This window comes from Sarcophilus harrisii, chromosome 2 (genome assembly GCF_902635505.1).
Source record: "Sarcophilus harrisii chromosome 2, mSarHar1.11, whole genome shotgun sequence".
NCBI classification, from domain to species: domain Eukaryota; kingdom Metazoa; phylum Chordata; class Mammalia; order Dasyuromorphia; family Dasyuridae; genus Sarcophilus; species Sarcophilus harrisii.
This window is the reverse complement of record NC_045427.1, coordinates 309,030,469-309,057,182: the sequence shown is the minus strand read 5'-3', so window position 1 is coordinate 309,057,182 and position 26,714 is coordinate 309,030,469. Positions and strand designations below refer to the sequence as shown.

Below are 26,714 nucleotides of genomic sequence, written 5' to 3'. Positions count from 1 at the left end.
TAACTTTCTCTTTTTTATTATAGCTTTTTATTGACAAAATATATGCATGGGTAATTTTTCAACATTGATCCTTGCAAAAACTTCTATTCCAAGTTTCCCCTCCTTCCCTCCACTCCTTCCCCTAGATGGCAGGTAGCTCCATAAATATTAAATATGTTAAAGTATATGTTAAATACAATATATGTATATATATTTATAAAGTTGTCTTGCTACACAAGAAAAAATTGGATTTAGAAAGAAGGTAAAAATAACCTGGAAAAGAAAAACAAAAATGCAAGCAAACTATAACAGAAAGAGTAGAAATACTATGTTGTGGTCCACACTCATTTCCCAGTGTTCTTTCGCTGGGTATAGCTGGTTCTGTCCATTACTGATCAATTGGAACTGATTTGTATCCTCTTATTGTTGAAGATAGCCACTTCCATCAGAATGGATCCTCATTTTGTTGTTGAAGTGTATAATGATCTCCTGGTTCTGCTCAGTTCATGTAAGTCTCTCCAAGCCTCTCTGTACTCATTCTGATGATCACTTATCGAACAATAATATTCCATAACATTCATATACCACAATTTATTCAGCCATTCTCCAATTGATGGGCATCTATTCAATTTCCACTTTCTAGTCATTACAAATAGGGCCGCCACAAACATTTTTGTACACACGGGTCCTTTCCCTTCTTTAATATCTCTTTGGTATATAAACCCAGTAGTAACACTGCTGGATGAAAGGGTATGCATGATCTATAACTTTCTTTCTCTGGTTAGGTGTCAGCACCAAATTTGTATCATAAAAGTAATATATTATAATTTAAACAGAGAAATGGGACATTTGTTGTGTGTGTGTATGTTTAATTTTGAATTATAGCTTCCTCTTTGAAATCCTTAGAAGATCAGATGGAGGTTGATTGGAAGAAGGATTTATAGGAAGTGAAGAGATATTTAACTTTCTGAGTCTACATAAAAGGAATAAAGTCCATTAAAATATGTTCATCCCCGTAGTTTGCTTATTAAACATTTGTTTCTGAACTGGCATAGCGACATATACTGTACAATTTTTTTTAAATGACCAAAAAATTCAACTCATATTGAATTCAATTCATTGCTACCAAATTGGACACATTTCTATCCATTGCTTATTATTTTTTAATTGCCAAATTTCAAAACTGCAGCATTAATGATTGTGTAAATCTTGTCTCTTTAGTTTGTCCCTATCTCCAGTCTTCAATTTTCTTCCTCTTTCTCTTTTAAAGATTGTCTGTTTTCCTTACTAGTCATATTTCACACTTCCTGACAATTCTTTTATAGTGTCACTATGACACAACAGATGGGCAGCCCAGATCCTACACTAGTATCCTCACAGTATTAAAAGAAGTAGAGGAAGGCCTCTAGTTTGTTGGATTCAACTCTCCAACTATATATATTAAGAACTTATGCTATATGTTGGGAGAGATACAAATTTGAGAAAAGATACAAACTCTGCCCTTATGTACCTTTTCTTCAGATATGATAATAAGACATACATACAGATTAAATATAATTAATACATTGTAGATATAAAACAAATGCTACATGAAGTTTGAAGTAAGAGCTTTGAAATATTAAATCCATCAAAATATTAGTCATTCAAAATGATAGTTTACAAAATATTACTTGAATATTGAATATATAACAATGATAGTAATAACATAATAATATTAACAATTATTTGTATTTTGTATAATAATGACTGTCCCCCATACCTAGAATGTACTCCCTTTTCACCATCATTTCTTGTAAATTATGGTTCTTTTCACTTTCAGCTTAAGAGCTACCTTTCTGTTCATTTCCATCCCTCAACAGTTATTGGCTTCCCTCAAACACAGCAGATAACCTTTTATCTACTCAGCATAGTTTTGTACATACTGACATCTGTGCATGTTATATGCTTTTTTTGGAATATAAGCTCCTTTGGGGCAGAGACTGTTTAATTTTGCCTTTGTATCCCAAGTACCTAGTAAACTAAACTAGTCTCTCCCTTGCTCAAGTGGGCTAGGTTCTTATAAGACAAAGGGACTTGACTGATAGATCAATCCACTGCTGGAGTAGATAAAGTAGATAGCTCCTGAAGGCTAACTCCTCATAGGATTCACTTTAAGATGCTACTCGCCCATGTTGGTTTCTGCTACCTCCTTTGGTGGCTGAAGGGATCTTGATGACTTTTCTGAACTTAACAACTCAAAAGTAGGGGTGTGCTAAAGAGAGTCAATTATTACTAAGTTTTCAGTGTAAGAATTTAGACCTCTCAAATTGGTAGTTGCTATAAACCAAGGCTTGATTCATTTTTTGGTTGATTTATCTAGACTTTAGAAAATGTTAATAAAACAAAAAAAATAAAACAAATATGCTAGAAATACCAACACAAAAGTGTGCATACTATCCTTACCTTCCAGATTTTAATTTGGTCCTATTTATGTGAGATATAAAATCACCTAAGATCTTGAAAGAATAAACACAAAAGAAACAGACATCATACATTCATAAACACCTGGTGGTTGGGGAGTGTTAAGTCAGTTGCTCCTGCCCCAAACTGGGTGTTCATAGCAATTCTCTTCTCGGAGAGGGAACAGAGAACAAGAGGTCATTTTCTCAAACCTTTCCTATGAATTCTTGACAACTAAGTGGTTTGATATTATCTACCTAAAATCAGGAAGACAAATTCAAATGTGAACCTAGAAATGTACTAGGGATATAACTCTGGACAAATCACTTACCATTTGTTAGCCTCAGTTTCCTCAAGTGTAAAATGGAAATTATAATAACATCTATCTCCTATGGTTATTGTGAAGACCAAATAAAATAATATTTGTAAAGTACCTGGACTAATATGCGATACATAGTAGTTACTTTATAAACTACTTCTTTCCTAATTTAATGGATTCTATCATCTACAAACTATACATTTGTATATTTATTTATTTGTAATATATAAAAACTGTGTCTTTCCATTAAAATATGTACTCATGGATCAACCAAATCATTTCCAATGGAGCAGTAATGAACTGAACCAGCTACGCCCAGAGAAAGAACTCTGGGAGATGACTAAAAACCATTACATTGAATTCCCAATCCCTATATTTATGCCCACCTGCATTTTTGATTTCCTTCACAAGCTAATTGTACAATATTTCAGAGTCTGATTCTTTTTGTACAGCAAAATAACGGTTTGGTCATGTATACTTATTGTGTATCTAATTTATATTTTAATATATTTAACATCTACTGGTCATCCTACCATCTGGGGGAGGGGGTGGGGGGCAAGAGGTGAAAAATTGGAACAAGAGGTTTGGCAATTGTTAATGCTGTAAAGTTACCCATACATATAACCTGTAAATAAAAGACTATTTTATATATATATATATATATATATATATATATATAATATATATATATATATATATATATATATATATATATATATACTCATGGAGAGCAGCTACTGTCATATTTATAATACCCTATCCCTACCCTTAAGTTTACCACAATGCTTACACATTGTCTTATAGGAGTTTAATCAATGTTTGTTAAATTGATTACTTCATAAACTCCAGTGGTTCCAAAAGGCTCAGTAAACTCCTTTTGGCTTCTGGGTGAAAATACAGAATACCTCTGTTTAGCATTTAAAGCCTTTACCACCTGACCCCAATCTATATTTCCAGACTTTGTATGCATGACTCCCCTTCATGCTTTTTATTTATAAAATCTTTGAGAACAGGGACTGTTTTTTGCCCTTTTTTTGTACCTTCATCACAGTGCTTGGTACAATGTAGGCGCTTATTAAAAGATTGTCGACACACTGATATATGTGTAAAATCCCACCTTCTGCAAGGAGCCCTTTTTAACATTTTTGCTTTGCCTCTGAGATTACCATTATTATTCGTTATATACTTAACTTGTTTGTATAAAAATGTTGGCACGTAATCTCTCCCAAAGTCTGTGAGCTTCTTAAAATTAAGGATATTTTTTTTTTTTGCCAGTTTAGCATCGTGTCTGGCACTTAGTAGGTAGTTAATAAAAGCTGGTTGACTTCATATGTGCATTCTCTCCATCAATACAAATTCCCTGAAGGCATCGGTTGTCTTAGTCTCTGTGCCCATCTTATAATAGGCTTCCAAAAATGCTTATTGATTGATTTGACTCGAATTGAGATAAAGCTAGTGGCATCGTAGATTCTAAAGCTCAGTACAATGCAATGTAAGCAAAGCCAGGGGCTACTTAGGGGAAATTTAGGTACAACTAGAAAGACTGACGATAAGGAAGTAACATCCCGAAAGGGAAGAAATGTCCAAAACTTTTAGCAAAATGACGGATTTGTAGGACAATTTGGAAATCAGTTTCAGCTTCCCTCTTTAGGATGGGGAAATCAGGATCCTCAACTCTTCGCAGGGACAATTGGGTCCATCTCCCATCTTTGTTTTCCGCCACTCCCACCCCCATCTAGCAGGAAGGCTCTCTCTTAATTCCTCTCTTTAGCTTCTTTTAAGACTCAGCTCAAATTCTACTTTTCTCAGGTGGGAGGCCTTTTTTGGGAAGTTCCCCTAGATAGGGGTCCGCTGGTAAATGTTTTAACAACCAGCTCTCCTTGGGGGGAGGGAGAGCACGCAAAATACACTGCTTTAAGCGGCATTGTTGACATTTTCTCCGTTTCGTTTTTACGTCTAGAGAAAACAAACAAACAAAAAAATCAAGCCCTAGTGTGTAAAATTTGTCCATTTCCAAGCAAATGCAAATTTAATGCTTTCTCTGCATATTGTGGCCCTCGGGGACCCTTCTCCCGAGGGTGGTCCTGCCCCGCCCCGCTCCGCTCCTCCCTTCCCCATCCAGTTCTTCCTGGGCTGGCTCTGTTCCCGTGGTCCCCAACGCAGGTGCTCCCTCCACAGGTGCGGGCGTCTGTGCTGCAGCTCTTCTCCGCACTCAACAGCGGGCGCCGCTGTTGCAGCTCGCCGAGTGCCTCAGCAACAATTCTTGGAGAGTTAAGGCAGCTACTTCGGCTTCCTCCTCTTTAGCAGCGGCGGTAGCGGCTGCGGACTGCCTGCTTCCCTCGCCCGGCTCCAGACTTCAGCCCCCGGCTCCCACCGCTGCTGGGAAAGGCGGAAAAGGGAGAAAAGGAAGAGGAGGAAGAGGAGGAGGAGGAGGAGGAGAAGGAGGAGGAGGAGGAGGAGGAGGAGACGAGGAGTCCGGCGGGGGTGGAGGCGGAGGCGCACTATCCCTCGGCCTTCTGGGGGCTGCCGAGAAACATTGAGCTGCACCGAGGGAAAGAGGGCTGGGAACCGAGGAAAACGAATCAAAACAAGGACTTGGAGCACCCAGTTGTGCTCCAGCGCTCAGAGGACCATGTTATCAGGGGCTGCTTCTCAGAAGCTTTTCCTCTCTTGGCTTTGCCTCTGAGGGATGTCCTGGAGTCGGGTCCTAGGAAACTAAGAAGAAGAGCAAAGAAATCTGGAGAAGAGCCTGAATACGAGCCCTCACTTAATCCCCAAGGAAAGAAGCTGCGGGAGTCTTTGCTCTTTCTCTCTCTGTCTCTGTCTCTTTCTCTCTGTCTCTGTCTATCTGTCTGTCTCTGTTTCTCTTTCTATCTCCTCTCTCTCTCTCTCTCTCTCTCTCTCTCTCTCTCTCTCTCTCTCTCTCTCTCTCTCTCTCTGCCATGAACCAGGCTCGAGCTTATCCCCGAGGAGAATAACATTTTTTTTTTCTAAGCAGAAGGGAAAATAAAAGACAATTCTTTGGTTGCTAAGGTAATTGTAGTTGGGACAGAAAAAAAAATGTGTGAAAAACGTGGGGGAAAGGTGCTTAAAAACTGCGTTCCCTTTCTCCCCTCCCATTCATGCTTATCTTTTTCAGCTTCTATGTATATTATGAATAAGTACTCAAAGATTTGCCTGTGTCTAGTTTGGAAATGCATGCCAGCTATATGTATGCCAAGAGGAAAGCATGTGTGATATGGCTATGCTGGGTTACATGTCTGTCCTGTGTGGATCTTTCTATACACGCATAGATGTGTGTATATACACGCACACTAATTTTATTTTTGTGTGCATATATATATAAAAGCAATATACTCACTATTATATATATAGACATATATGCATATATCGAGGATTATCTATCTAGATATTATACATATACATATATCTATCTAGCTATACATTGAGAAATATTGGGGGGGAGAGACAAAGAGAATATTATCATAAATGTCGAGTGAAAACATTTTCAATGATCATTTTCAGTCTTTTAAACGGGCATTTCAATTGTAGAAACTTGTAATAAGAAACAGAGATTCATTGACTTCCTCCTCCCTCTTTCCTTCCCATGGTAGGACTTTCTCCTTTGGGGTTTTGGACAAAGCAAAGGGAGTCTTTTCCCGTGTGGAGGAAAGAAGGTGCAGAATAAAGTGTCTGTGTATATTTGTTTGGGAACTGAAAGGAGGAAAAAGCCCCAAATCATTTTTCATTTTGCAAGTATAACATTGAAACCGGTTGCATTTAAGCATCTTCCTTTTACTGTTTCTGTAAAGCTGCATAGAAAGTGGCCCTGTGAGACTAAGAAAGTGACCCAGAAAATGTAATTTTTGCTCAGGATGAAAAGCTGCAGTATCTTGCTTTTAATTGAGTAGTACAGGGGAAGAAGTTTGTCTGAAAGACCATGTACTGGCATTTCCCTGAGTAAAATAAGCAAAGCATATAGGTATTGTTATTTTTCATTATTTTTCCTGGTATGTACTAGTTTCTGGAAACTAGATTAGAAGGTAAATTTTTTTAAAGTAGGCTTTTATAAATAAAAATTCAGGAGTCTTTAATAAATAAGATTTAAGAAATAAGCAGAAATATGTATACCACACCATTGAAATTTATTAACCTTCCTCTATCAACTGCTGCTGTTATGTCTGGGGATGAAAATAGAAGAGAATAAGGATCAGGGTTTGAAAGTGACATGATTTAGAAACTCTTGTACAGGTCTCTGGAGTGCCTGCTAAACTCATGAAGGAATGAGCACTAGTAAAAAAATGCTCTGAACTATGAATTTACATTGGTGTTTTTTTTTTCTGTATAGATACTTTTTTTTCATGAATCTTCTAAAATTGATATATTGACATCTTGTTAGATTTAGAGAATAAAGTTGTGAGTATAACTTGAATAGGAATATTGAGGAGTATATTCTTAATTTTAATGTATAGAACAAATCCTCAAACAACTTTTAAAAGGAATGTTGGTGATGATTTGGAATAAGATGAAGAGGAAAAGGGCATCTTCACATGTATGGTGAATTTATTCTTTAAGGAAGACTCAATTATGCTTTCTATACACTAATCATTCCTGCCAAGAGAATATATTTGTTGTCTTTTTGAAGATGAGAATAAGATTAAAACAAACTTGGGTTATCAGAACATAAGTACTTGGAAGAGAAAACTTGCTTGTAGAGCAAAGTACCCGTCATCAGTTATATTGAGGAATTGATGGGATGTTTGTGTCATACAAAATTGCAGCATAAATATCATGACCTCAGAAACCTATTGGCAAAAAAAGGGAAAAAAATGATGTGCGTGGACCCTTGCTGCATACTTCATCTTTTGCAATCTATATATTCTAGGTATTTCAGCCATTGTAATATATTTTATTAGAGGCTATAATTTTTTTCTTCCCCTAAAAAGTACAGATTTCCTACATGTTGTATCAGCATTATCTCCTTTAAGAATTACATCCTCAAGATTGTCAGTAAAATATTGCTGGTTTTATTTTGAAGTGACAAATTGTCATATCAAATGAAAAATTACAACAAGGCTTTTACAGCAGAAATCTTTTTGAATGGATTGCCTGTGGTTTTTTTTTTTTTTTTTTTTTTTTACCTTTGAATAAACTGTCTTATAAAAGAAACATTAAAATGAGGCATATGTTGCATGGAAGGAAAAATATCAGAAAAAGTCTTGGCAAAAATGACATCCTATAATTTTTGGATGTCTTATTCCCTAGGGACCAACTTTTTTTGTCAAAATGGGATAATTTATTTTAGGAATCTTTCTGCTTTTCTTCTGCTTTTGTGTTTTTGTCAACTAAACTCACAATTTTCTCCTAGGAATTTCTGAAAAATTGGTTAGGGATAAAGATAAAACATTAAAAGATATAAATTGGTATCTTTGTGTCATGTACTTATCTTTAATCCAAAGGATAAATAGGGATAGAGGAGAAAGAAAGGAATGCATTCAGGTTTGCAGTATAAGATTAGATTTTTCTTTTTAGGTACCCAGTCATATTTTCTTTGGTTGGGGCATTTGTGAACCTGGGAAAGGGTTTGGGACTCATCTTTTCTGGAATTAATGGATATATTACATATTTAATGCTATAATGACATATTTTTATCATTACTGTAGGCATCATAGTCCTTATGCTGCTGTAGGTATAGGATGATTATATATAACTTCAACGTGAGTTATTATGTAGCTATTGAATTGTTTATGGAGTGAAATGTTCCCACTCTATGAAGTTTCAGAGCCTTGTAACTAAGAACTAAGAAATAAGTCTTGTGATAGATTTGGAATCTACAGATGTAGACTTGGGTCTCAATTCAAGTCATTCAGCCAGTGTGATTCTGAACAAATCACTTAGCCTCTCTAAATCTCATCTTAGAGTTCTCTGAAAAAAGGGATAAGTAATGCTTTTACCACATACCTCAAAGGGTTGTGAGCAAAAAGCTTTGTATAATGCAGAAAAAAAACATCTCATATAAAGGTGATCCTTTACTATTGTAAAGTATGTCAAAGGACTTGGAAATGAAAGGAACTTTAGAGATAATCCATTATAACCAAATTTACAGAGAAGGAAGGTAACTTGAAGAGTCATAAATGCTCAAGGTCAAACTGTTGACAAGTGTCAGAGCTGGGATTCAAATACAAGTCTCCCAACTCCCAATCCTGTGCTCTTTACATTATAATTTGTAAATACTCTTGGCAGATCAGCTTTGGTGAAGCAGAATTTTATGTTTATTAATTGAACTTATTTGCAGGGAGAGTAAAAATTTTCCATCTTTTACAAAACAAAGTTCTCTATCAGATTTAGAGATGACAGGGGATTTCCCCATGAAAGAGTTGTTTTCTTAAAGGTGTGACATATAGTGGAAAGAGAATTAGAATTAAAGTCAGAAGAGCCACAGGAAATCCCTGGCTCTGATACTTACTAGCCAAGTGATATTTTTTGAGGATTCCTTTCCTTCCTTTATAAAATGAAGGTGAGGGATGACATCATCTTTAACATCTCTTTTACATCTGAATTCTATGCTCCTATATGTTTTTATGATTGGGAGAAAATCTTATTCATTCTCTTGGAGTACTTTACATACTGTTTGAAGAGATTTTTTTCCTCTGAAAATGTTTTCACCAAATTTTAATGTTACATTATTTTGCTTTGCTATTATGAAACATTGTATAGCTATGATTTCATTTGAGCCTCATAGCTGTCTCCTAAATAAAGATTGACTTATGACACCTATTTATCAGATGAGAAAACAACTTCTACAAAGGGAAATGACTTGCCTAGTGTCACAGCTAGTGAATGAGGAGGATGGGAGAAGAGTCCATATCTTCTAATTCCTAATTTAATGCTCTTTGAGCCACACCAGCCTGTTGGAAGGTTGCTCTGGAAATTAGTATAATTGATAGTGAACTTGTCTGTCTTAGTTTTGTACTATATAAACGTGATTAGATTTATTTTACCTTTCTCATTCTGAATGGCAGCAATGAGGCTGATGCATTAATAAGAATTTTGACATTTTTTTCTAAAATGCTTGAAGGTTGTTCTTTCATTTTACTCCCTAGATTTAATGTTTGCTGTAAATGACTACTTCAGCTATTATTTTTTGTCTTTTCTTGCAGTCTCCAGAAATTTTTTTCCCAGTTGCTTATTACTGATTTAAGATTTGTATACATTGGATAATTATTTATTAACTGTATTTCACTAGAACAATGAGAAAAGATACTGAACTGGTAATCAAAAGGGAATTCAGTTCTTCTGGCTATAAACTCAACTCTTAGCTTTGTCACTTAACATTAGTTATGTGTCTATGGGAAAGGTATACAACCTGTCTGAGCTTCAGTGTCTTAAGCTGTAAAATGGGATGATCACATTTGGACAATCTGCTTTACTTGGTTGTTGTGAACTAACCACTTTAGAAATTGTAAAGAACTATATAAATGTGAATTTCTGTAAGATCATTTCAGAATGATTTACCCTAGTGTAGAAAGCAGTTGTAAAGGTATGACATCTTAAATGGTGGTTGTCTAAATCAATAATTTGTTGTATTTGTTCAGTTGTTTCAGTGAGATCTAACACATCTTGGCCTTATTTTGGGATTTTCTTGGCAAAGATAGCAGAATGATTTGTCATTTCCTTCTCCAGTTTTTTTTTTTTTTTTTTTTTTTTTACAGATGAGGAACTAAGGCTAACTAGGTTAAATGATTTGACTAAGATCACACTGAGGCCAGATTTGAACATTTGAAGATGAATCTTTCTGATTCCAAGATTGATGTTCTATTAACTTCAGAGTTACCAACAATGAGAGCAGTCAATGAAATTCCAAAGTATAACTCTATTAAAATAGGGTGTCCTCTGTAGAAATCCTCTAATCAATAGGAAAAACAAAAATGTACTATGATGTCTCATATCTGCAGTAACTGTTTGTGGAGAAAGCATGTACTCATCTTATTTTCTCTTTGGAACTGAATCTGGGGTGTAGGAATGTAACTATCTTAGTCTGAAAGAGTTTGAAATTTCTACAAGGAAAACCACAAATATTAGAATTAATGGTTTATTTTTTATTTAAAACAAGGATTTCCTCAGTAATGTTTTTCCTCATCTGTAAAATGTTTTCCTCAGTTGCCTTATCTGTAAAATGGGCTGGAGAATGAAATAAAAAAACTACTTCAGTAGTTTTTTTTTTAAGAAAACCCAAAATGAGATCACAAAGAGTTTGACAGAATTAAAACGAGTAGTAACAATTATGCCAGGCACTGTGCTAAGAACTTAGAAAGACAAAAGACAGTTCCAGAGCTAAAGGATTTACACTCTAAGGTGGGGGAAGATGATTGTCCTCTGAGGACTCTTTCAGTCCTAGATACTTGCTTGTATTGTTAACCAAAAACAGTATCACAAATCCATAAGACAGAATGTTGCGACTAGATTTATTACAAGAGTTGAACATACATGAGAAAATCTAAGCAAAGGCAAAGAGTTTACAGCCCTTGGTTTGTGGGTGGTGCTTGAGCTGAGTCTGGAAAGAAACCATGGATTGTAGGAGGCTGATACTGCCTGGGAGTACACTTGGGGTGAGGGATGCTGTTGTTGATCCTTCTGGAAGAGGACCATCACACAGGGAGGCTGTGCCAAGACATGCAAGTGAGTTGGATTTAAGGGAGGGAGGCATGTGCCAGGTTCGCCTGCATTACTTTCCACTCCAGAGCCATCTGGGTTCAGTGACCAGATACAGATCAGGACCACTGGAGATGACCCTGGATGAAATGGGAGACCTTGGCCCTTTTAAGCTAAGGCCTTCAACCGGTGGACAGACAGCCACTGAAGAGACATCTAGGCAGGAAGCAAAAGCATCTTATGTGTGGAACCATTAATGGGTCAGTATGGCTAAAATTGTAGAATGTGGCAAAGAGAATAAGAAGACTGGAAAGATAGTGAGGCTGTGATTTTAAAGAATTTTAAATATCAGAAAGAGGACATCTATATTTGATTCCAGACATAATCTGGAGTTTATTTAGTAGGGGAATGATATGGTCAGATCTATGTTTTAGGAAGGGTGGATTGGAGTGGGGAGAGAATTGAAGTTGGGAAAACAATTTGGAGGCTCTTGCAGTAGTAGTTCAGAGAAAAGGTGGTAAGTTCCTGATCTAGGATTGTCTGTGAGTAGAGAGAAAGGGATATATCCTGATGAAATCGAATAGATGGAAACACGATTTTTGCAGTTGACTAAATAAGTGGGGTGAGGTGGAATGAAGACTTGAGAAAGTAAGATTTGATTTCAATTTTGGGTGATTAAGAGGATTGTTGTGGTGCCTTTAACAGTAATAGGGAATTTCAGAAGAAGGGAGGGTTCTTGGGGAAAGATAATGAAATCTACTGATTATGTAGGTATTTTCATGCTAATTCTAACTATCTGGGAGGCTGGAGTTGGTAGATTTTCTGATGGGACTTCTGAGCTGCACCGGGTTAAACTGATTGGGTATCCAACGGAAGTTTGGCTTCTGTATGGTGACCTCCAAGGAAAGACAGACTACCGGATTACCTAAGGAGGGACAAACTAGTCCACTTCATAGAGAAGATAACAGGTCCTTTGCTAAGCTAGGAACACAGTTGTGAATAGACAACATTGTGCTTCCACTCTGAGTGAAAAAGGGAGACCTAGTCCTTATAATGACAATAATAATAGGGAAATGCAAAGCAATTAGGATATCTCCAGACAATCCTATTTGAAATGACAATTAGGCAGTTCAAAATGTGGGACTAGAGCAGAGGAAATAGGGTTGAGGGCTGTATATAAAGATTTGGGAATCATGAACACAGAGTTGTTGAAAGCAAAGAGAAGGCAGCTCAAGATAGAGCCATTAGAATTTCTTCTACTTAATAATAGTAGCTTTTCTATTCAGCAACATCTAAAAACTAAGATCATTAACCTGACGTGAATTTTTAAAAATTATTTTGATAACTGTATTTCAATATAATTGATTTCCTTTGTGATCTTGTGTATTTTGCTTTATTCATTTAAAACCATTCAGAGAAGATATCCAAAGGTTTTGCTAGGTTGCCAAAAAAAAAAAAAAAAAAAAAAAAAAGATTAAGAACACTTATTCTAGAAGAATCTGTCTGTAGTTTCTACTTCTAATTAATAGGTTTGCCATAGAATATCATAGGATCTTCAGGGCTTGATTGAAAGGTCTATATTTAGATCATTTATTAAGTTCTTATTATGTGCCAATCAATGTGCTAACTGTTGGGGATATAAATACAAGAAAGCATGACACCCCTGCCTTCTTAAATAGAGAACTTCTTAAACAGAAGAAGACTGGAGAGATTGCAGGCATATAGAAGTAAATGGGAGAGGTAGTATGCTCAGGAGGTGACTTAAATAAGGTCTGGAGAGCAGATCTGGAGAAAATTACACAAACCCCCCTTCTCAGTTGTATATTCTCAATTTCTTATTGGGATAAGGTAGAGATGGGAAGGGAGAAGTTAAAGATTATTACTGGAGTGCAGGATGTAACTTTATATTTGTTCTTTGTTAGAACTCGAAACTTATCTCTTCCAATTTTCATATTTTATATATTAAAAAAAAAACTAGGGTCAAAGAGGTGAATTGATCTGCCACAAATTTCACAAGTGGCATAACATGTCTTTTTCTTTTGGCAGAAAATCACAGGATAAATATTTTTAAGCTTCTAATTGAGGCTACTCTCTTCAATTCTAGGTGTGTTGTCAATGAGCAGGGCTCCAAGCAGTATCAGTAGGAAAGTTTACCCTTTCAAGTCCTCCTAGCAATATTGATTTGTGAATGGATAAATCAGATTTTACTTATTTCTTTAGGCGTTAGAAAGCATCTAAAATGTGAGAATACCTAAAAACATAGCACAAGGATATATTTTTAAAAATTTCTATTTTTGCCAAAAATTAAGTCCAAAGTAGGCATGTTTGATCAATTAAGAATAAAATAAATGTTTATTTTTTCCTAGCGTTGTTAAAAGGAAATTATTCTAGAAGTTAGGGTGTGATGCAGGGGTTAGGGGAATGGGAGGAAGATGTAGTAGAATATGTATCAATAATTTGACTGGGAGAAAAAGCAGTAGGTGTTCACCTAAATTCATGATAGTGCCTTTTGTCTTCAGTCTTACTCAAATAGACATTTCCTTGGCTGTAATAAGCAATAGGAGCCCAAGCTATGGTAAAACTATGTCATCAACGTTATGTGTAGATGTTGTCACCCTCTTCAAGTACCATATGGAAAAATTATCTTGTGCTTAGAAAAGAAGAATGGAGAATGGAATACTTACTTCTTGACAAGAGATTCCTCACAGTTCAAGAAATGAGAAGCGGTCTTCATTTGCCACATCCTAATGTTGATAAAACAAACAAAAAAATTATTGAGTATAATGCAGGCAGCAGCACAAAGAGGAAAGTATAGATTGTGCCTAAATAAAGGTTGTTTTTTCTCCCTTTAGAGACAAGAAATGATGACTTGCTAGAGGGGCACTTAGACAAAGTAACAGGGAAATCAGATTCATCTTTGGCATGTGAAGACAGTATTGGCTCTGCAAACAAAGGAGAATTGCTGATTTTCAGATAGACAGCTCATGAGTCACAAAGAGACATAGGTGTAACAACTCCCCTTGGGATGATTTTAGAGGGTTGTCATCTAAACTTTGTTCCTTTGATCAGAGTCATGCCAAAAGGCTGAGAAATGCTTATAACTAATGGCTGGCAATTCTTTACCTTAAAAATAATTCACTGTTCTGAGGGAGTCATGCGTAGATCCAGCATAGAAGAAAAGAATAGCTCTATGATTTGAAGAACTCCTTAGTCTTAAACATTTTTCTTTTCCTTCTATTTTGAAGTCATGATTTTATAAGTCTGTGTTTGTGTTTATTTGTTTGCTTTTTTTAAATAATTCTGGTCTATATTTATAACTATTTATTTTATTTTTTATAACTTACAAAAACAATTTTAGAGAAATTTAGATAACTTAAAACAATTAGCTATTTTGCAGTATATATTGCATATATAGACATACACATAGGTATATATATGCACATATGCATATATATGTACATATATATGCAACTACATAAACACACATATATGTATATATAGATGTATATATTGTATAGATATATGTGTATCCACTGTATGTATATATATGCATATATGTGTGTATGTGCATATATGTCTGTCTGTATCTGTAGCTAGGTGGTACAGCAGAGAAAGTACTAGATATGAAATCAGGAAGACTCATTATCCTGAGCTCAAATACAGCCTCAAACACTTGCTTTGTGACTCTGGGGGCAAGTCACTTAACCCTGTTTGCCTCAGTTCCACATCTATAAAATAAGCTGGAGAAGGACATGGCAAATCACTCTAGCATCTTTGCCAACAAAATCCCAAATAGGATGACAAAGAATTGTCCATGACTGAAAACAATTAAGCTACATAAATAGCAATGCAAATAAATAGGTAGGTAGTGCAATGGATAGAGTGCTGGGCCTTGAGGCAGGAATGAAATGAGCATTAAAGGTTTATATACAGGTAGCTTGTTGTAATGATCAGAAGGTCAACTTGGAGGCAAGAAGGCTTCATTTTCGGTTCTGTTTCTGACATTCTACTTGCTATGGGACTATGGGCATGTCATAACTCTCTTAAAATGTAAGTTACAGATTAGTTTTTCCATCTGTATCAGTGGAAAGAGTTTCCACACCAAGAATTCTTTATACCTATGAAATCACAGGTCTATCCTTATCCTAAATATATTACAACTTTCTGGCTATGTTTGTTTTATATTCAGTTGTTTCTTCCTTCATCTACTTCTGATCTACCTATCATTACTTTAGAATGCCAAAAATTTTAAGGTACTGAATTCCCAATCATTAATTCTAAGCATTTCACATCTCTTTCCCATGATGTTATTTCTAGGAAGCAAAGTTTTTTTTAAAAGACCTGCTCTCATAATATAAGAAATTAATTCTACCTAAACTATTCCCTGTAGCTTACCTCCTCATGTGGATTCAATAAAACTTCAATAACTGTATTTGTGGTCCCTGGAGAAGTTTAAAATGCTCTTTATGATACATACAGTATGATTAAATTCATTATTATGATAAATGTGAACCCTGTCTGAGAGACCATGGCTTTTTCCTAGTCTGTTTAATTTGTTGAAATAGATTTGTTGGGCCCTCTTCCCTTGAGCAGCTGAGACTGGGAAGATGGAGTATGGTAGAATTTGTTTACTTTAGTTTCTTTAGATCCTGTGACTATAATTTTATAATTTTTCCTTCTTGCTTTGATTTAGATGCTAATATTTGAACAATCAACTTTAGTCTGTGGTTTTGAAGAGAATAAGTCAGTCCACAACTATATGAGTATCTAGCATTGAGTGAAGAGGGCTTTGGTCCAGAACTCTGGAATTTGAGAAATTGGGCACAATCATTCCTTAGTGTCTCTGACCTCTATAGGTTTTACCTTATGATCTTATGGAACTGTGGGACATAATTGGTCCCTTCTTGCCACCCCATGGTGTCTTTCTCCTGGGTCTCCTTTTCTAGGGTCAGGATTCTGAAGGATTGCCATCTTCTTTCAGTATGATTACACCCATTGTATAACTAACTATCTTCTGGTATTCCTTCTTACTCGTCTTCCATTTCTCAAGCTAAATATTGTGGGAGGCACATATTTATGACATGATCCCTGCTATCAAGAACTTGCAGACTGATTAAGGAAGCTGAGCATAATAACATGAAAATTAAAATAATGATATAAAACATGAAGTAAAATGACAACATAGGAGAAGTCAGAAGACATCTTGTTCTTAATTGATTCTATGAAAATACAATGTCAAGTGAAATGAGGTTGTAGAAGGCAGTTCCATAGAAGTGGAATTGGAGCCTGAGGGCTGAAATGGAATTGATACTGAGCAGAGCATATTGGGAAGGGTACAAGAAGCCATCTGGTGAAGTTGTGATGAATGGAGACTGGTGGGGATGTCCAGGAGTGCACAGCTGGTCAAGAGTAGGGAGGGCATTGAAATTGGCAGGGAACTAAGCTGGGCTAATCCTCCTAATGACATTATACTGTGTGTAGGATGCTAAATGACTTTATTTAAAGCAGCCTTATGGTGGAATATGCCTGCACATAATTGTGAAATGAGTGGCATTGACAATGTGCTGTAAGTTTGAAGAAGGGAGAAGGCTGGAATGGTCTGAGAAGACATCATAGAAGAAATAATACCTGGGCAAAGAATACTTAGTATTTAGGTCAATCAGTCAACAAGCATTTGTTAAGTGCTTACAATGCATTAGGCATTGTGGTAAGTGTTGGGAATGCAAAGAAAGATAAAAGAGTTCCTACTCTTCACAAGCCCACAGTCTAATGGAAATAGCATACAAATAACTGTACAAACTAGTCTATATATATCTGCCTGTCTACATCTATGCATACAATACACATATATTTTATATGCACACACACATATATGTGTGTGTATATATTTTTACATACCACACACATATATATATATGTGTATGTCTCAAGATTAAGTAGGATCACAAAGGCTAATGGATGAAAATGGGACTCCCATTTGAGAACTGAAAGAAGTAAGAAGGCAGGGAAGTCAGAAAGTGAAGATGAAGAGAGAGAGCATTCCAGACATGGAACATAGTCAGATCAAATGCCTAAAGATAGAAAATAAGGCCATCATGTGCACTGGAGAGAAGCAGAAAATAATTTATAAATACAGAAGGAATTTAATATCACCTAATCCCATTTCCTACCTATCCCCATTATATAAATGAGGGAATGAGGTTCCCAAAGATAAATAGACTTGCTCAAAATCACACACGTGCTGAGTAGCAGAGCCAGTATTTGAGGTCTTCTGAATCCAAATGAAGGATTCTTTTCCTTGAATAACTTACAAGTTACCTATCTTTCAAATTATATAGAATTGTATTTCAAATTATATAGAAATAGGTAATGACTTTACATATATATGTGAATATATGTATGTGATTATATACATGAATGTAGACATATATACAGACATGTATATATGTTTGTGTCTAATGGTAGCTATCTCTGGAGGTAGAGGGAAGAAAAATGAAAGTTACAAAATAACTCATATATTTAAAAGGAATAGCAAATTGTCCATAACAAGAGTTGAAGTTTCACATGTAAATTCTTTTTTTCCCTATTCTACTTTTATGGAAATGCAATGCTTATTTTATTTCTTAAATTAATATTTAATAAATAAATAGAATTTTAAAAATAGAGGATCAAATTTTTATAAACTAGCATAGTCTGTTAAATCAGAAAGTATTTATTAAGTGCTAACTTTGCATCAGACATTATGCCTGATGATGTAAATTCAAAGAAAGTCCAAAGTGCCAAGGAGCTCACATTCTATTGGAGGAGACAATATGTAAATAACTAGGTGCATACAAATATATACAAATTGTAGAGAATGTAATCCTATCAGTGAATACTGGGAAGAACTGGGAAAAGCTTCCTAAAGAAGATTTGAACTGAGCCAGAGAAGTTAGCTAAAAGGCTGAGGTAACTAAGGAGGGTATCTCAGGCAGAGGGCAGGCTAAAGCATTGATTGGTGAGATATGTTGTCATATGCAAAGAAGAGCAAATAGACTTGTTTAGTTGGTTCACAGAATGTATAGAGGGGGAAAAAGTGTAAGAAGATTGGAAAGATGAGAAGGAAGCAGGTTGTGAAAGTGCTGTAAATGCCCTAGGAGTCAATAGGTGATCTTGGAGGAAATATAAAGTCAGTGAACTTTATTGAATATAAATATGAGATTCAGTGATATGATCAGATCTTTGCTTTAGGAAAATCACTTTGTCAGCCAAATGGAGGATGGATGAGAGTTGGGAGAGATTTGAAGAACTTGAGATTCTAAATAGCCACTTAATAAATGATGATTTGAATTGAAATAGCTTTTAAAAAATCTCCAAGTACATTTTTTCCTCTTCAATGTCCAAAACACAAAAGTTTCCAAAAAGGAAATTTTAATCTCTATATACTAAACCACATAATTTCTTACATGATATATACCCACACATATAGATAGATAGATAGATAGAATGACCAAGTTGATTAAAGTAAAAATTGAAAGTATAAATTCAGAAAAAAATAGATTTATTGATTTATATGTTTTATTGTTTTTCACCTGTTTTAGTTATGTCTGATGCTTTGTGACCTCATTTGGGATTTCCTTGGCAAAGATATTTAAGTGGCTTGCCATTTCCTTCTCCAGCTCATTTTACAGATGAGAAAACTGAGGCAAAAAAGATTAAATGATTTTCTCAGCGTCACAGAGTTAGTAAGTGTCTGAGATGATATTTGAATTTAACTCTTCCTTCCCCCTATAATGCATCTAGCTGGTCCAGTTTACATTTACGTAAACACATGTATATGTATATGTGTATATATACATGTATGTGCATATATTCATACATGTATGTATACACACATATGCCTACACATAGATAGGTACATGCTTACATACATAAATATATACATACATACACATACATGGATACCATTCTCTCATATGGAAGGCCACCAAAATAATAAGCCTCAAGGAACTCTGTATATCTGCATCCACTTAAAACTATAACTTATGAGGCTGCCATTGACATTTATTTTTCTCCCATTGGTCAGAAGATATAACTCTATATAAACAAAGCTATTTAGTGAAATAGCAAAGTAAAAAAAAGTCTTAATAAAACACTTCCTCCCATAAACCTTTTGTGATGCTATAGAACTACTTATTTCTTCTGGTGATGCTATCATTCTGTTCTAACTGAATTTTCTCCAGAGCAGGCTGCTCTACTGGTTCTCAGTGGTCTTATGGAAGCTGCTGGACAGGATAACCCTGGAGAGGTTATTCTGCAAGTTTATATAATTATAGGTATAAAAATATAAATATAAAAGTTAAAATGCATACAAATATAAAAAGTAAAATTTTAGGGACCATCTAGGCAACTTTCTCAATTTATAAATGAGAAAGCTGAGATTGAGAATTTAAGTGACTTGCACAAGATAGTAAATCTTAGAAATTAGATTTGAATCCATTTCCTCTGTCTCCACTTAGTTCAGGCTTCATCCCATCAAGATTATCTTGTAGGCCCTGTCGGCTCTAGTCTAGTAAGACTCTTAAAAGGTAGAACCTCTTAGAGAGCAAGGTGACAACTTTTTTAGACAGTCCTCACAACTAAACCAAAGTTAAACTGGGTGAACTCAGGCTAAGATTTTCCTTTTTTTTCCCCTACCTCTGGGCAGGGATCTTAGTTACTTAGATTTTTGTTAGTTACCTAGAGGTAACTAGGTTTAGTTCCAATGTGTTCTTTAGTCTAGCATCAAGATGATTTTAATCTAGAACAAAAGGAAAGCTGAAGAGGCAAAGCCATTATTCTTTCCCTGTGTAGTCCATGTATCAACCTTTATTAAGCACATCTGTCAGCAGAAAAGCCGAGTTGCTTTGGTGCTTTTGAATAATGAAAAACCTTTTATATTCTTGCAGATAATTCTTTATTTTGGGGGTCTAGCAAGCCAGTGGATACTCTTCTGATGTCAGGGTTTGAACAAAAGATTTTCCTATCTTGACCATTAGAAAGCTTGGTGAGAGAGCAACAACAAGAGTATATAATGATCAATTCTGATGAATGCGGCTCTTTTCAACAGTGAGGTGATTCAGGCCAGTTCCAATGGACTTATGATGGAGAGAGCCATCTGCATCCAGAGAGAGGACTGTGAGGACTGAGTGTGGATCACAACATAGTATTTTCACTTTTTTGTTTTGTTTGCTTGTATTTTGTTTTCTTTCTCATTTTCCTCCTTTTGATCTAATTTTTCTTATGCAGAATGATAATTATGAAAATATGTATAGAAAGATTGTATGTTTTAATATCTATTGGATTACATGCCATCTAAGGGAAGGGGTAGAGGGAAGGGAGGGAGAAAAATTTGGAATACACAATTTTGCAAGAGTGAATGATGAAAACTATGCATATGTTTTGAAAATAAAAAAATTAAAAAACAATAAAAGAGAAAGCTTGGTGAGAGATCTTCCTAAAAATGTTATCCTGAGAACCTTTTAGGTTGATAATGGAGGAGGGACAGTAGGAAAAAAAATCTCTAAAGATTTTAATAAAAAACTTTTTTAATCATCAAGAGTAGTAAGTAGAGACATTATATTTTAACATTAATGTTACAGTGCTGGTCAGGTTTAGAGAAAATAGAAATGGCATTCAAGAGATAATAAAAGCACCAGGATTAGGCCAACTGTACATAGAGAAGATCCATGCTGGAGGCAATATAATTGGGAAGGCATTAGGGAGTTGATTAACCGGCTACCTAAACCAAATATATGAGGGAAAAAATTTTTAGACCTTATTAATATAAGAAAAAGTTCTTGAAGGAACTTCAATAACTTTTTTTTTTTTTGAAGTTGAACAATTAAGTTTTATTTATTTATTTATTTTATTTTTATTTTTTTTTAGGCTTTATTTTTTTATTTAATAGCCTTTTATTTACAGGATATATACATGGGTAACTTTACAGCATTAACAATTGCCAAACCTCTTCTTCCAATTTTTCACCTCTTACCCTCCTCCCACCCCCTCCCCTAGATGGCAGGATGACCAGTAGATGTTAAATATATTAAAATATAAATTAGATACACAATAAGTATACCTGACCAAAACGTTATTTTGCTGTACAAAAAGAATCAGACTCTGAAATATTGTACAATTAGCTTGTGAAGGAAATCAAAAATGCAAGTGTGCATAAATATAGGGATTGGGAATTCAATGTAATGGTTTTTAGTCATCTCCCAGAGTTCTTTTTCTGGGCATAGCTAGTTCAGTTCATTACTGCTCCATTAGAAATGATTTGGTTGATCTCGTTGCTGAGGATGGCCTGATCCATCAGAACTGGTCATACTTCAATAACCATTGATCTATATTTCTCCTTTTTCATCTATATACAATTTTTATGAGAATCATCTCTGTTGTATTGAGGATATCCTCAAGGATGGAATGGGTAGGGAATAGGAAGAGTTCCACAAGCAATATTCCACAGTAAATCACATCTTTAGTATCATACAACTGAAAGCTATAAATAATACAAAATCCCACTGTGCTTGTTATTTGTTGATTTTTAAGAAAGTTTTATTTATTTATTTATAGCAAAATGCTGCCATAAAGGCTGCCTTCTATACATTGAGATTATAATCAAAATTGCCTATAAGCTACACCAAAGAGAACTTTGATTCTGATCATATCAGGCTTATCAAAGATGTTTGACATTGGGAGAGGAGAGCCAATGTAGAATCCAAGTTGAAGAAGAATGCCTTGTGGAGTGTGAGATTTTCAATGTTCCTGTGTTTGTGGATGACATCATGCTGATTGCATCAAGCCTTGAAATACTATAGAATATGTGGATGATGTGGGTGATAAGCACTTAGATAGACAACTTATAGTGTAGAGGTTATCTATCTATAAGCTATGTGTGGAACAGGTAGCCAAAATGGTTATTAAGCAGAGAATTAAACAGGAGGTCAACAGGTTGAATTGCTTTCATTCTAGATTTTATATCCTATACTTTTCTATTCTCTCAAAGTACCCATCTTGTAATCAGCCTTACCATTATTACTATACTTTTCCTCAATTAAAATGATACCTTTGGACAAGACTTATTTTCATAAAAAAAAGTGAAGTTAGATTATGCAATGTATAGAGTATAGAGCCTGGAGTTAGGAAGAAGTAAGTTCAAAGCTGGCTTCAGACATTTGCTAGCTGTGTGAGCCTGAGCAAGACACTTAATCCCATTTGACTCAGTTTCCTCAATGGTAAAATGAGCTGGAGAAGTCCAGTATCCAGCACACAGTAGATACTTAAATGATTTTATGATTCATTCACTAAATTGTGAAGGTATGTTATTGACCCCCCCAAATTGTCCTGAGAAACAAAAGGCCCTCCTTTTTTAATATGAATATTTTCTTGGACTTGCTGCATAGTGTTGAGTCATGGAATAGTACAGTCTAAGTCAGGGGTCCACAAACTACGGCCCGCAGGCCAGATGCGGCAGCTGAGGACGATTATCCCTCTCACCCAGGGCTATGAAGTTTCTTTATTTAAAGGCCCACAAAACAAAGTTTTTGTTTTTACTATAGTCCGGCTCTCCAACAGTCTGAGGGATAGTGAACTGGCCCCCTATTTAAAAAGTTTGAGGACCCCTGATCTAAGTAATTAAAAGAGACTTTCACCCAAAGGACAATGGAGAAGGGAACAGTGGATGTGAGCAGCTTACAATGTAAGATAAAGAGAATTTTGAAGGATAATTGATATAAATATTGTGAGGGAAATGTATAAGTGGAGAAAAAGAGGTAATCCAAGGTCCTGTTGTTCAATGGAAAAAAGTATAAGACTCAGAAGCATAAAGCCTGGATTTGAATCGGTCACACACTCTCTGGAAAGTCACTTAACTTCTCTGGCTATGATTTTCTCATCTGTAAAATGAATAGGTTGAATTAGAATAGTATCTAATGGTCTCTTAAGGCACAGTAGATACAGTGCCAGGCCTGGTGTCAGACAGACTCATCTTCCTGAGTTCAAATTTGACCCCAGATACTCAATAGCTGTGTGACCCTGGGCAAGACACTTCACTCTGTTTACCTCAGTTTCTTCATCTGTAAAATGAGCTGAAGAAGGAAATGGCAAATCATTCCAGTATCTCTGCCAAAAAAAAACAAAACAACAACCCACAAATGAGATCATGAAGAGTCATACCTGAATGAATTTAACTGAGTAGCAATGTCCTTTGACTATTTATAACAGTTGCAGATGAAAAAAAACTAGAAAAATACAAATTTTATTACCGTCAAGAATTGTCTCAGTGGAGTTTAGAAAAAATGAGCAATAATGGGTTGATCAACCATGCCAGGGGAATTTAGTACTATTTAATAAGTGTTTGGTGTAGGAGTACTTGAATTGTACAAGTACAGAAAGAAACAATTCCAGGAATATATGGTGAGATAGTTTACAACAAAGTATGAGAGTAATTCTGAATCACAACAGAGAGTCTGCTAAAAGCAAGTCCCATGAGCTTCCCCAGCTAGGCTTTGCTAGTAGTTAGCTTATTGTAAGAAAGATATTCTTTCTTTCTTTCTTTCTTTTTTTTTTTTTTTTTTTTAGAAGAACATGCAATTTGAAGATATAGAAGTAAGGCTTATTGATTTCTGGCCATTGTTAGACCATATTACATTGGACAAGTTATTTCATGTCCATACATAAAATGGGGATGATGATGATGCATAATGAAGCATTTGGAGTTCAGTGAACATAGCAAAAATATATTTTAAAATCTTCTATATACAAGATGCTGGAGAGTACAAAGGTCAATAATATGTAGTTCCTGTCTTCACACTTAGGGTAGGAACTGATAATTGTAATGCAAATGAGAACAAAATAAATGAATGAGAACATTTCCATATATGGTATTCTAAGAGATTTCAAAGATCATCTCCAGTTAGTGAGGACCAGAAAAAGTATCATGTGATACCTATACTAGACTTTGTAGTGTGGAGAGGAATAAAAGATCCTGCAGCATTACTGAAGTTTTCTCCTTTTGATTTCATCAATTTATTTAGAGGAGTGACACCTTTGATTTAAGTTGTCTAAGCAGCTAGATGTCTAAGCAGATAGTAGATACAGTGCTGAACTTGAAATTAGGAAGCTGGAATTCAAATCCATCCTCAGATACTAGCTATGTGGTTCTGGGAAAGCAACCTAACTTCTTTCTATCTCAGTTTCCTTATCTATAATATGAAAATAATAATAGTACCCACCTCCTAGGGTTCTTGGAGGCTCAAATAAGATAACACTCAAAGTACTTTTTAAACTTTAATTAGTATATAAGGCATATCTGCATCCTCATCATCCATACCATCTTTGCTGCTTCTCTAAGATTGCTTCCCATTCTAAAACTATAATCTCATTATCCTCATTCTATTGTTATTCCCATTTTATTGATGAAAATGGGTTTCAGAGAAAGTAAATGACTTGACCAGATTCAAACAGCTACTAAATATATGATGTGGTATGTAAGCTCCAAAGATCTGGAGAGTTTTTCCAAAGATCACAAGCTGTGATCACATGGCTCCAACTCATTTTCCAGGTTGTAGAGGTAACCTTTGCTACTGCACAACAATTGAGGGAGACATTCCTGCTATTTGCTTTAGTAGCCCTTGACCCATCTGCTCACTTTGCTTCCTTTTACACAAAATCAGTCACACACTGATTACAACAAATACTTAAAAAAAAAAAAAAAAAAAAGCATTTTCAAATAATAAATTGAACAAAAAAAAAGAGTATTGGTTATGAAACCTGGAATCTATATTACTTGCTTTGAAAAATAAAAGTGTAATAATAAAATCCCGTTCTTTATTTTCAGAACTGTTCTTTGTGCTTCCTAATGAATTATCTTCAGTTTTAATGTTTTAAAATGTTTCAATGACTTTCTTCTTTTTTAAAAAAATGCCAATCCCATCCTCAACTATCAATTCCAATTAAAAGCAGAAAAAAATTCCTTGTAAGAAATAAGCATAGTCCTGCAAAACAAAACCACACATCTGTCATATCCAAAAATGTACATCTTTGTTCATACTCTGAATTCACCATTTGTCTATTGGGAGATGGTAAGTCCTCTGAGATATGGCTGGTCACTATTGATCAGAATTTTAAAGTTTTTCAGTCTTTCTTTATAACATGGTGGTTATCACATATAGTTTTCTATCACTTCCTAGTTCCCAAGATTTTACCAAGTCATCTCTTATGTCATTTCTCACAATGTAATCCATTCCATTAGTGTTATCATAAAATTGCTCATCCATTCACTAACTAATGAGCAAGCCCTTAAATTTGTTTTTTTCTCTTCCTCTCCTTCAATTTCCTTCCCCTCTTTCTTCTACTTCTCCTCCCCTTCCCAACCCTCTCCTTTTTCTATCTTCAGAATCAGGAAGTTTGTTTTGTTTATAACTATCCCCTCCTTGTGGCTATCATCCCTCCCCAAACCCAAACCACCACTTAACTTTTAGCTTTTCTTTTGTGTGTGTGAAATTGTTTACTTCTACAATCCTTATTATAAATAACATCACTGGATGGGTGACAAATTTAAAAATTCCAGTGTGTCAAAGAAGAGATTGCTAAGGTGGGATGGGGGAAGAAACAAAGGCCTGGAGATTAGGAGGTTTGGTGACTTCTTCTGACTTTACTACTAATTAGATATGTACCTTTAGCCCAACACTTGACTTTTCTAGACCTCAATTTCCTTATCTGTAAACTTAGAGGGTTGGATTAGATGTTTTTGTTAGTAACTCACAACTTTAGCATTATGTATTTAGGAGAGGTCAATGAGCATATAGTAAGCATTTATCATATGCTAGACATTATAGATACAAAAGCAAATATGAAATAGTTCCTGCCTTTGTAGAGGTAAGAAGAGAGATATCCTCGTTGTTCAATCATTTCAGTTGGATCTAACACTTTGACTCCATTTGAGGTTTTCTTCATAGAGATACTGGAGCAGGATGTCATATCTTTCTCCAGCTCATCTTACAAATGAGGAAATTGAGGCAAACAGGGTTAAATGATTTGTCCAGGGTCACACAACTAATAAGTGTCTGAGGGCAAATTTAAACTCAGGTCTTCCTTCCTCCAGACCTAGTACTTTTATCTATTCAGTCATCTAGGTGCCCCAGGAGACATATACATTTACTTATGTAAATGTAACCTAAATACAAAATCATTTTGGAAGGGTGCACAGTGCAATAGTTGGGTTTAGGGTGGAATCATGAAAAACTTCATGTAGAATTTGAATACCTTTCCTCTTATATTTCCTATTTATCCTGTGTCTGCCTTG

The 26,714-nt window shown here is 35.3% G+C and overlaps 1 protein-coding gene across 1 annotated transcript in view; it reads left to right on the top strand.

Annotated features, from left to right (window-relative positions):
• The first annotated feature begins 5,622 nt into the window (after nucleotides 1-5,622).
• RGS6 (regulator of G protein signaling 6) overlaps nucleotides 5,623-26,714 on the top strand; it is a 610,477-nt gene continuing 589,385 nt past the window's right edge. The window contains 1 exon segment of the mRNA XM_031952584.1: nucleotides 5,623-5,770. The gene's annotated coding sequence lies outside the window, so the exon portion shown is untranslated.